Source organism: Physeter macrocephalus, chromosome 17 (assembly GCF_002837175.3).
Source record: "Physeter macrocephalus isolate SW-GA chromosome 17, ASM283717v5, whole genome shotgun sequence".
In the NCBI taxonomy this organism is placed as follows: Eukaryota; Metazoa; Chordata; class Mammalia; order Artiodactyla; family Physeteridae; genus Physeter; species Physeter macrocephalus.
Window position 1 is genome coordinate 35,617,113 of NC_041230.1, and position 8,720 is coordinate 35,625,832.

At 51.5% G+C, this 8,720-nt stretch overlaps 1 protein-coding gene and 1 long non-coding RNA gene across 3 annotated transcripts in view; one reads left to right on the top strand and one right to left on the bottom strand.

Moving 5' to 3' along the window:
• The window catches only part of LOC114484000 (uncharacterized), a 57,817-nt gene extending 53,490 nt beyond the window's left edge, over nucleotides 1–4,327 (top strand). Inside the window, exon 12 of the long non-coding RNA XR_008615515.1 lies at nucleotides 3,879–4,327. This is a non-coding gene — a long non-coding RNA (uncharacterized lncRNA). The remainder of the gene's footprint in view (nucleotides 1–3,878) is intronic.
• The window catches only part of CDH11 (cadherin 11), a 154,523-nt gene extending 148,794 nt beyond the window's left edge, over nucleotides 1–5,729 (bottom strand). The window contains exon 1 of one of the 2 annotated variants that reach the window (XM_024124810.3): nucleotides 5,555–5,728. The gene's annotated coding sequence lies outside the window, so the exon portion shown is untranslated. Of the gene's footprint in view, nucleotides 1–5,554 lie in introns of both variants that reach the window. The other variant, XM_024124813.3, reaches the window with a different exon arrangement.
• Between the last annotated feature and the right edge of the window lie 2,991 nt (nucleotides 5,730–8,720).

Below are 8,720 nucleotides of genomic sequence, written 5' to 3' on the forward strand. Positions count from 1 at the left end.
GCCCCCACTGCTATGGCTGCTATGTTAGGTGATCATCACGGTGGCCATTTTCTTCAAGAAAAGTGAACGTGGAGAAGTAATCTTAATTTGTGAAATCATGCCAGTGCAGAGGACCGTGTCAGGAGGATTTCCAGCAAATAAGGAGGTTCGTGGAGTAAATGAAGGTTTTTCTTCAACTGGAATAACCAGAAAAATTCGAGAAAAAGGCAGTGCTTATTCACAACATCCTCTGATGAGTACTCAGTGCCAGACAGCAATAGAATAAGGCTCTGGCCACTGTTTACTGTGGCCTGTAAGGCTGTGTATGCCAGCTCTCTGGATTCAGCACCTCACATGGTCTAAATGAGTAGAAAGAGAGAGGAAAGGGGAGAGAGACACCAGTCCTCGGCCTGCCATGAGAAACGGCATCATTAGTCTCTCCCACACTTTTTTTTCCCCCTTCTCTTTCTTCCTTTCCTCTCTTCTTCTCTCTCAGACTCCCATCTCATTTAACATCCTGTGTACTAGGTTCTCTGCCTGAGCAGAAACCCTGACCACACAGACTCTGAGAACAATGCTTTATCTCTATAAGCATCTTGGAACTCTGTGACTGTCTGAAGGCTAATTAAACCAAATAACAGTGAAATTTTCCCTCCAGTTCTAATGAACGTGCATTATTCACGAGCACTTACAATTTAAAAGTGCCTTCGTTTTAAAAGTTAAATAAACTGTCCTGCGGTAAGTGAGCTTCGGTTTAGAAAACACTTTGTCTTACTTTTCCACTGAGTTACTTAATACTCCCTCCCATAATCCATTTGCATTGATCCCTCCTTCATCAACTGCCCATGCATTCCAACACACTCAGAGCTGCAAAGAACTCCACTGCTGATTCACCAGGGAGGCAACTGTACTCAGTAAAAAAAAAAAAAAAAGATACAAATAAGAATCTACTTAAGACAGGGTTTATTTTTTTAAAGAGCTTTCCTCTTAATTATAATATAGCATTAGCTTTTTGTTTCATTCTTCTGAATTTCATAATGACACTATCAAACAGTAACAAATATAAATTTGTGCAGCCTGGAATACGCAATTTAATCATAAGCAGTAATTTCCATATCACTGAGGAGGAAAAAAAAGTCAAATGATTAAACTCCAGGGCATGAGGACCAATCTTGAATTAAATTTTACACTCGGCTAAAGTTAGGTTTTGTACAGCAATATCAAGAATGGTTTAAAGGTAGTAGTAAAACATTTACTGTTTTATTAAAACTCCAGGCCCCAAAGTGTTTACCAAAGATCAAAGTGCTATTCTTTTTTGCAAATTAAAAATATCTTGCAGACGTCTTCAAAAACCTCTTGAAAGAATAGGCAATGATATCACGGCAATCTCACTAATATTTCTCTTCTTTATTCATTCCCTTCCCCTCGGAGTCTGAAATGATGCTTTTTTTGCAGGGAAGAAAAAAAAAAAAAAAGAGCCAGAAAATCCTCCCAGATCACTGACTCAGTGAGAACTGACCTTCTTTCTCATACAGCCCAGCCCCCATCCATCTCCTGCTCAGACATCTCAAGATTCAGATTTTGCAACTTTCTAGTAAACTCCAAGGTGGGAAGAGAGTGAAGGTAACGGGATCCACCGACTAGAAAGATGTTAATCCTGACAAACTGCTCAAGCAGTAGCCTGAACCACAGCTAGATTGAACTGGGTCTCTCCTGAGAGGTCCAGACAAGGCTGCTGGTAACAAAACCGCTTTTCATGGTGCCCTCCAAAGCAGACGGGCTCCACGCACAAAGTTGGAGAAGGGTGCCATTGCCCTCTAGTGGCCAGAAGTGCAATCTTCCGCGAAGGAGCCCATTTCCAGAGATGCACAAGGCTCTCAAAGTCAGCGTAAAATTATAGCAGAAAGATGTTTAATTATCCTCCTCGAGTGTTTTCTTTAGTCCTTCTTTGTCCATAGAGGAGGCTTTGGATGGCTATCATAGTAATCCTGATGGAAAAGCTCACTCCTACTCCTACTGGTGCACCAGAATTTCTCCAACTTTCTCCAGCTTTATTTATTTATTTTTTTTAACCAGACCTGTTGATGTTTTTCCCCTAGTCCCTTAACTAACACACACGCACATATCTATAAATAGAGAGACAGAGAGAGACCAAAGATATCTACATATTTCAGGGGCAATAACTTTGGACTGGAAAGGCTGACAACTACGATGTTTTGGTAAATCTAGAACAGGAGTTCTTGACAAATCAGGTAACTTAATGGAACAAGGACCAGTTGCATAAGTGGGAAAAACATCCCAAACACATTTCAATCCCTTAAGCCATTGGCTGGTGAATTTACACAATGCTGAGATTTTCTAGGGAAAAAAAAACTTAGGAATTTATAGTTATTCTGCAAATTTGACAGTTCAAGAAAAAAAGATTTGCTACCTACTTTCAAACTCTAGAGACCACTGTCTTATCCTTACTATTTAATGATAAGGTATTCCTATGATCAAAGCGAAAAAAATCAATATTGAAAATAAACGAAATGATATTTCTGGAACATCTGCCTATATAAATGTGTAGAAAACGAAGGCAGACTAAAATCAAATTTGCAGATCTTTAGAGAGTTCTGAAAATAGCTTTGAATATCGCAGATCAAAGTTTACATGAACTGTCAACTTCATAAGTCACAGACATTCACAGGCAAGGTTCTGGGACACACTATGCTCACGGGACTGTAGCTCTGGCATTGTAAATCAAGTCTGGAGGTCAAAGTCATAGCATTTCCCACATGAGGGTCCCCAAACCAGAATCTTTACAAAGCAGCCATGTAATTCTATTCAAAGTGGAAGAAAAACCATGAATTATGAAGACAAGTGCATTAAAGGAGCACGAAATTGATCTGTATTCCCCCAAATCACAGCATGGCTCTCCAACCCTGCCCCTCCTCTTCACACGAAAAAACAAACAAACATACACATCCACAGCCACCAATGCAAAGAGGAAACATGAGTTCTGGGTCATAAAAAAACAGATGTAACTTTTAAAAAAATTCTCAAATTAACAAAATATTACATCTTAATTGAAAACAGAATTTAGGTTTCTAGTAATTTTACTGTCTGGTGTTTCGATAAGAATGCTGAACATAATGAAAGTTCTGAAGTGCTATCAAGATGGTCCAGTGCTTCAATTAGAGCTATTTCAAAAGCCTATTTTTCTAGTAAGCAATAAGCTCAGTTTGAGTAAATCTACATGTCTGGGCCTCAACAGATTATCCTATCTCAGTCCGTTCAATGCTGCTCTTCATTTCATTTTCCCTCCCCCGGGGGTGGGGAGGGTTATTTCTTTCTTTCTTTTCTGACAATGTAATAAAATGACCAGCATATACAGACTCTGAAATAACAAGGAAAATAATAATAGTAATAATAATTATTAATAATAAAGTGCAGCTGCAAGACATTTTAAATGTATTAATTTGCAGTGTTTCAAAAGCAAGATGTAAAGATAATTCTCACTCCAGGAAAGTTTCCTGGCCTCTCAGATGCCTTTTCCTGGTCTGTACTTGAAAACTACTCACATTCCTTTGTACTAGGCAGCATTTCAGTCTTGCACAGAGGTTTGAATTCTAGGTCCCACTGGCCAGCTCTAAAACTTTGAATTAGAGCTCATGACTAAGGAACTTTAGTGACTAGGAGCTTCAGGGTCCCTCTGGCATTGGCCCCAACCCTCTGTCTCTTTGTTTTGCAACTTTTATTCCTTTCTTCTACTGGAAGAAGACCAGGCTCCCTGCAGCTGGGGTTGGGCAGTGATTACTTCTGGGTTCTGACGGCTGCATCTCTGTATTTGCAAGGAAAATAATTCCAGGATTAATGAAATGAAGGTCAGCCTCTTCTCTTCTCTCTCATGGTATTAGGCTCTAGCTCTCAGAGCCCAGCGTGGCAAATGCGCTCATGCGATGCTGGCAGATCCTCGCTCCTGAGAACACTTCTACACCTCGGTCCCCGGGAAATCCAGACACCCCGGAAAACCATCGATGTTTGCTGCAAGCCCAAGTGATAAATCGATCCATCCTCTCACCAGATTAATTATCGTGGCTTCCCTGTGATTAAATCGAAAACGTACTCTGCCTCGTATGAAACTGATAGGAATGATAGGAAGAGGAAAACCAGGAAAGATTGCAGAGCCATCCGAAAAAGATTTTTTTAGAGGGAAACGGGAGGGAAGACTTTATAGGCAGATGTATACCTTCATGCAGCACGATTTTAGAAACAACCTTCCACCCCACCCCTTAGGGACGACCCGTCGTCATGCAGGGATGGCATTATTAAATAATTAAAAGATGCAATTTCTTAATAGCAGTGCTTTGGCCCGTGAAATTCCTAATGCATTATCAGCAAAAGCAACAGGGCTTTCTTTTTCTAGCATTTCGAAACCTTTCACCCGGGAAAAGGAGGCGTGTGGACACAACCGCTCCCCCCCACCCCCCGCTCCGCCCAGAAAGCAAGGAGCAAGGCCTTGGCCAGAAAGGGATGAAGAAGCGCGACCCGGGGGCCTCCCTGACCCCAATTTCTCTGGGGACTCTTTTCTTCACAGCACCAGGCAGGCCTCCTACAGCTGTACCCGGGCGTAGGGGGAGAGGGGTGCTCTCCTCGCCGGACCCCACATTCTGCGGGGTTCTCCAAGCTCCTCACCCCCGGCTCCCGTTCCGGGGCAAAGATGAGGGAGGGAGGCCGTGCGTGCGGAGCTGGAGAGGCTCGGCGCGTTCTGGGAGGAGGCGCAGGCTGCGGGGAAGGTTTGCTTCGCAAAGTTAACGCTGACCCCGGCAGGCTCCGCCAAGCCCCAGCCAGAGCCGAGCCCGAGTCTGAGCCGCTCACGGGTCACCCCTTGAGCTGGCGGATACTGACAAACGGCCCCCCGAGCCCCCGAAGAGACTCCGGCTTGAGGGCTGGCGCGCGCACCGCAGTCGGCAGCCCCAGCCGCAGTCAGCGGACCCAAACCCACGCTATAAAAGTGCGGGGGGAATCGCCGACCCGAGCTGGGTTCCTTCCGTTTTCCGGGGCTTCCCCGGCGGTCTCGATGGAGGAATTGAGTCCCCGGGAGCGCTCGGCGGGGATGGGGAGGAAGGAGTAGGGACCCTGCAGAGCGTGGTCATGTCGTCGCTTTCGCAAAGAGTCGCGGGCGGGCGGGCACCGCGCCGGGGGCGACTTTCCCCGGAGACCTCACCGCGGGGCAGTCGGCGTGTCCGGAGCGCAGCTCTGCAGCCTCTAGCTCCAGCCGGGTGCAAAGCCCCTGTCTCGCGGCCTCGGCGCAGACCCCATAAAAGGCCGGAGCTGGGGGAGAGACTGGAGCGCACATCTGGCGCCTCTGCCCCCTAAGCTGCCCGCGCCCACAGCTGGCTCCCTTCTTTCTTCTCGATTTTTAAACAAATCTTCTCTCACCTCCGCCCTCCCCCCGGTTCTGCTTTGCATTAGTGAAACCTTCTCGACTCAGTCCTCCTCCGTCCCCAAACATTCTCATCCAGAGACACCCCCCACCCCACCCGAAGAAGCCCCATCCAGGCGAGAGGAAGGCACTGGCGGCGCGCCTCACCTGGGGCCCTGGAGGGTGGGCGCGAGGTGCGGGCCGTCGGTCGCTGGCGCAGGGCGAGCGCAGCCGTGTCAGCCCCGGCCCTAGTCCGGGTCCCATTCACAAGTCGGCGGCGGCTGCGAGCGGCCCCCGCGGCATCTGCTCGCGACGCTCCCCTCGTCTGGCGGCGGCCGCGGAATGAGCCGCCGAGCGCGCTGGTGGCAGGAATGAGAAACCGGGGGGAGGTGGCGGGCGGGGTGGGGGGGCGGAGGAGGAGGGAGGCCGCCACTGGGAGGGAAGGAAAGGGCGGGGGGCGGAGAGGAGCGGAGGCCGCTAGTCGCGGCGAGCTGCGCCTCGCAGAGGCTGCGGGGGCCGGCCCGTCCGCGTCCCTCCCCCCAGGGGCCCCCGGGATGTCAGCCCCCGGGATTCGTGGCCGCCCCTTCCCGCCTTGGGTCGCCGCACTCCGGGTCCCCTGGGGCTCAGACGGAGTCCGGAACGACTGAAGTTGGGCTCCAGGGACGCAGAGCCAATCAGGGAGGGCGGCACAGGGAGACGGGGGGGGGGGGTGGCTCCGGGGCCCCTCTTTCCTCCTTCGCCCAAATCCGCTCCAGCTGGTCAGGCTGGGCCCTTGGCCCAGGAGGCCTGGGTGGTGGGTAGGGGGAAAGCGTCGGCCAAGGGGGGGAGGCAATCCGGCATCGTGCTTCCTCACGCCATCGCCCCACGTTCCAAAGATCCCTCCACGTCGGTGGCTTCTGCCCTACTCCCCCTCCCCATGCCTAGCAAACTCTGCTTGCGGCGCGGGTGGTGAAACCTGGCGGAGGGAGACTTTGGACTTGGGAAGAACCACGTCTCTGTTCTCTCCCAGTTCTCCCTCGCCCCCATCCCCAAAGCCTAGTGTGGGGAAGGCGGCTGCCGGGATCGCGTAGCCAGGGTCGGCCCGGCCCCCGCGCCAGGAAGGTACACTGGCCCCCGCCCGCACACAGCGTCACTTGTTGCCTCAGGCCCCCTCGCCGCACGCACGCCCCGGCTCGCTGGAGAGTGCGGTTCTGCTGGAGACCGGGCCTGAGGGCGCAGTGCCTGCATCCTCCCTGGGTGGCCCCCGTAGCCCTCCAGGATGACTCGTTGGAGGAGGGGGCCCCGGGCCTGCTTCCTGCCCTCGCCGAGTCGCCGGGAGAAAAGGCTGGCGGGGGCCTGGGCTTCGGAATCACGCCAGGGACTGGGCGGGGCGCTCGTGCTTCGGGAGCGGTGCTGGGACCCGCACACGCCGCCGTCCCTAGGGTGGAGGGGGACGACTGTGAGCTGGTGGGGACCCCTGGCCGGAACAAGTTCCTCTGGTGGGAGGCGGCGGAGAAAGCAGAGACGGAGGGAAGATGAAGCAGCAAACGGATAATGGGGAAAAGGAATCCCAGGAAGGACGGGGATGAGGACGGAAAAGGAGTGATGGGCCCGCGAAGAAGGGGAAGGAGGGAGCAGAGGGAAAGCCGGGCGAGAGGGGCGGAGAGGAGTCGAGGAATTAACACTAATGAGGTCGAAGAATGAAGAGCAAGCCTTGGAGGGTGCGCGAAGGGGGAAGGGACTGTACTAGCGGGAGAGGAGCGGGGGCGGCCAAAGCCGCCTCTCGGGCTCCCAGCCCTGGTCGCCGGAGTCCCAGCGGCCCGCAGAACCCTCACGTTTGCACGCGGCACGGGACTGCGCGGGGCTGCGCGCGGGGGCGACGGGCGGGGCCATCCGGCTACCACGCCCCCGCCCCTCGGTGCGCCCGCGGGCTTCTCGGCGACGCCGGGATGGATCCCTGAGGCGTCGGGCGCCGCCCCAGCCGGCGTCCTGCGCCAAGCTGTCCCTGAGGCGTCGGCCGCCGCCCCAGCCGGCGTCCTGAGCCAAGCTGCCGCGTCCTTCGCCCTCCGTGTGGCCCTGGCCTTTAAACTGCCGTTTCCTTGGCTGGGGGCGGGGGCGCTGAGTTTCCCGCTGGGAGGTAAAGTGGCCCCCCTTTACCTCCCACATGCCGCAAGGAGACAGGCCTCTGGGCGCTAGGTACACCGCCCCTCGCCCTACACGTGCGGGTGCGAGGCCCTCGCGAGGCCGAGGAGGCGGAGCGCTTTCCCCGAGGGCGCGGTGAGTGGGACGCGGTGCCTGTCTCTTCTCCCTCCACAGGTTGGTCCCTTCCGCACTCTGCCTGCTTCCTTTATCATCCTCTCTGCTTCTGTCTTTTCATCTGCCACTTCTGTCTCCTCTAAGCCCTCAAACTTTGTATGGGCTTAGTATGTCCTACGCCACCGCCCAGGTCCCCGCACTCTAAAGGGGCAGAACATGGTGATGGGGGTGCTCTGACCTCAACGGTTCCACTTATAAATGAAGTTACAGAGGAGAGGAGGGAAGAGGGCCCCACTCTCCCTCAGAGATACTCGGAGTTTGCTCTTGTTTGTCTAGTGATGCTTGTCTGAATTTTCTCTTGCTTTCCACGTTAGTGAAAGTGGAAACAGGAAGGGAACGTGAAGGGCTCATCAGTCTAATTGCGGGTATACAGTGATGTGGGGGATTGGTGATGGTTAGGACAGCACTTGATCCGTGAGAAAAGTTTCATTAATTCCATTTTGGAGACAGGACCAAGGATGAGCCTGGTCACATTTGACCTGACATTATCGGGAATGTGTTCTTTGCTTTTTGGTTCAGAATTCGTTAAGTGACAGCAGTTGTTTGTTGGTGGTGGTCGGTTTTTTTAGACCATCCCTTCCGTGAATGATAGCATCAGCGGATTTTCAAAAGTATGTTAAAAATTGCTTGGTAGACTTCTACTGACATTGCACACCTGAATCAGATGGAACTCAGTGTATAGCAGCAGTCAATATTCCTTTGCACAACCCAGCAATTTTATGCCTGGGAGTCTACTTAAGACAGCTGGAAACTTGTGTCCGCACAGGCACATGTGCCTGAATGTGCATAGCAGCATTAGTCATTTTAGCCAAAAACTGGAAACAGTTAACATGTCCATCAACGGGTGAGTGGATAAACAAAATGTGGTATATCCATATAATGGAATAGTATTCAGCCTTAAAAAGAAAAGAAATACTGATGAATGTTACAGTATGAATGACCCTTAAAACATGCTAAAAGCCAGATGCAGAAACCAGATATTTTCTGATTCCATTTATAGAAAATATTCAAAAAAGGCAAATTTATAGAGATAGAAGTC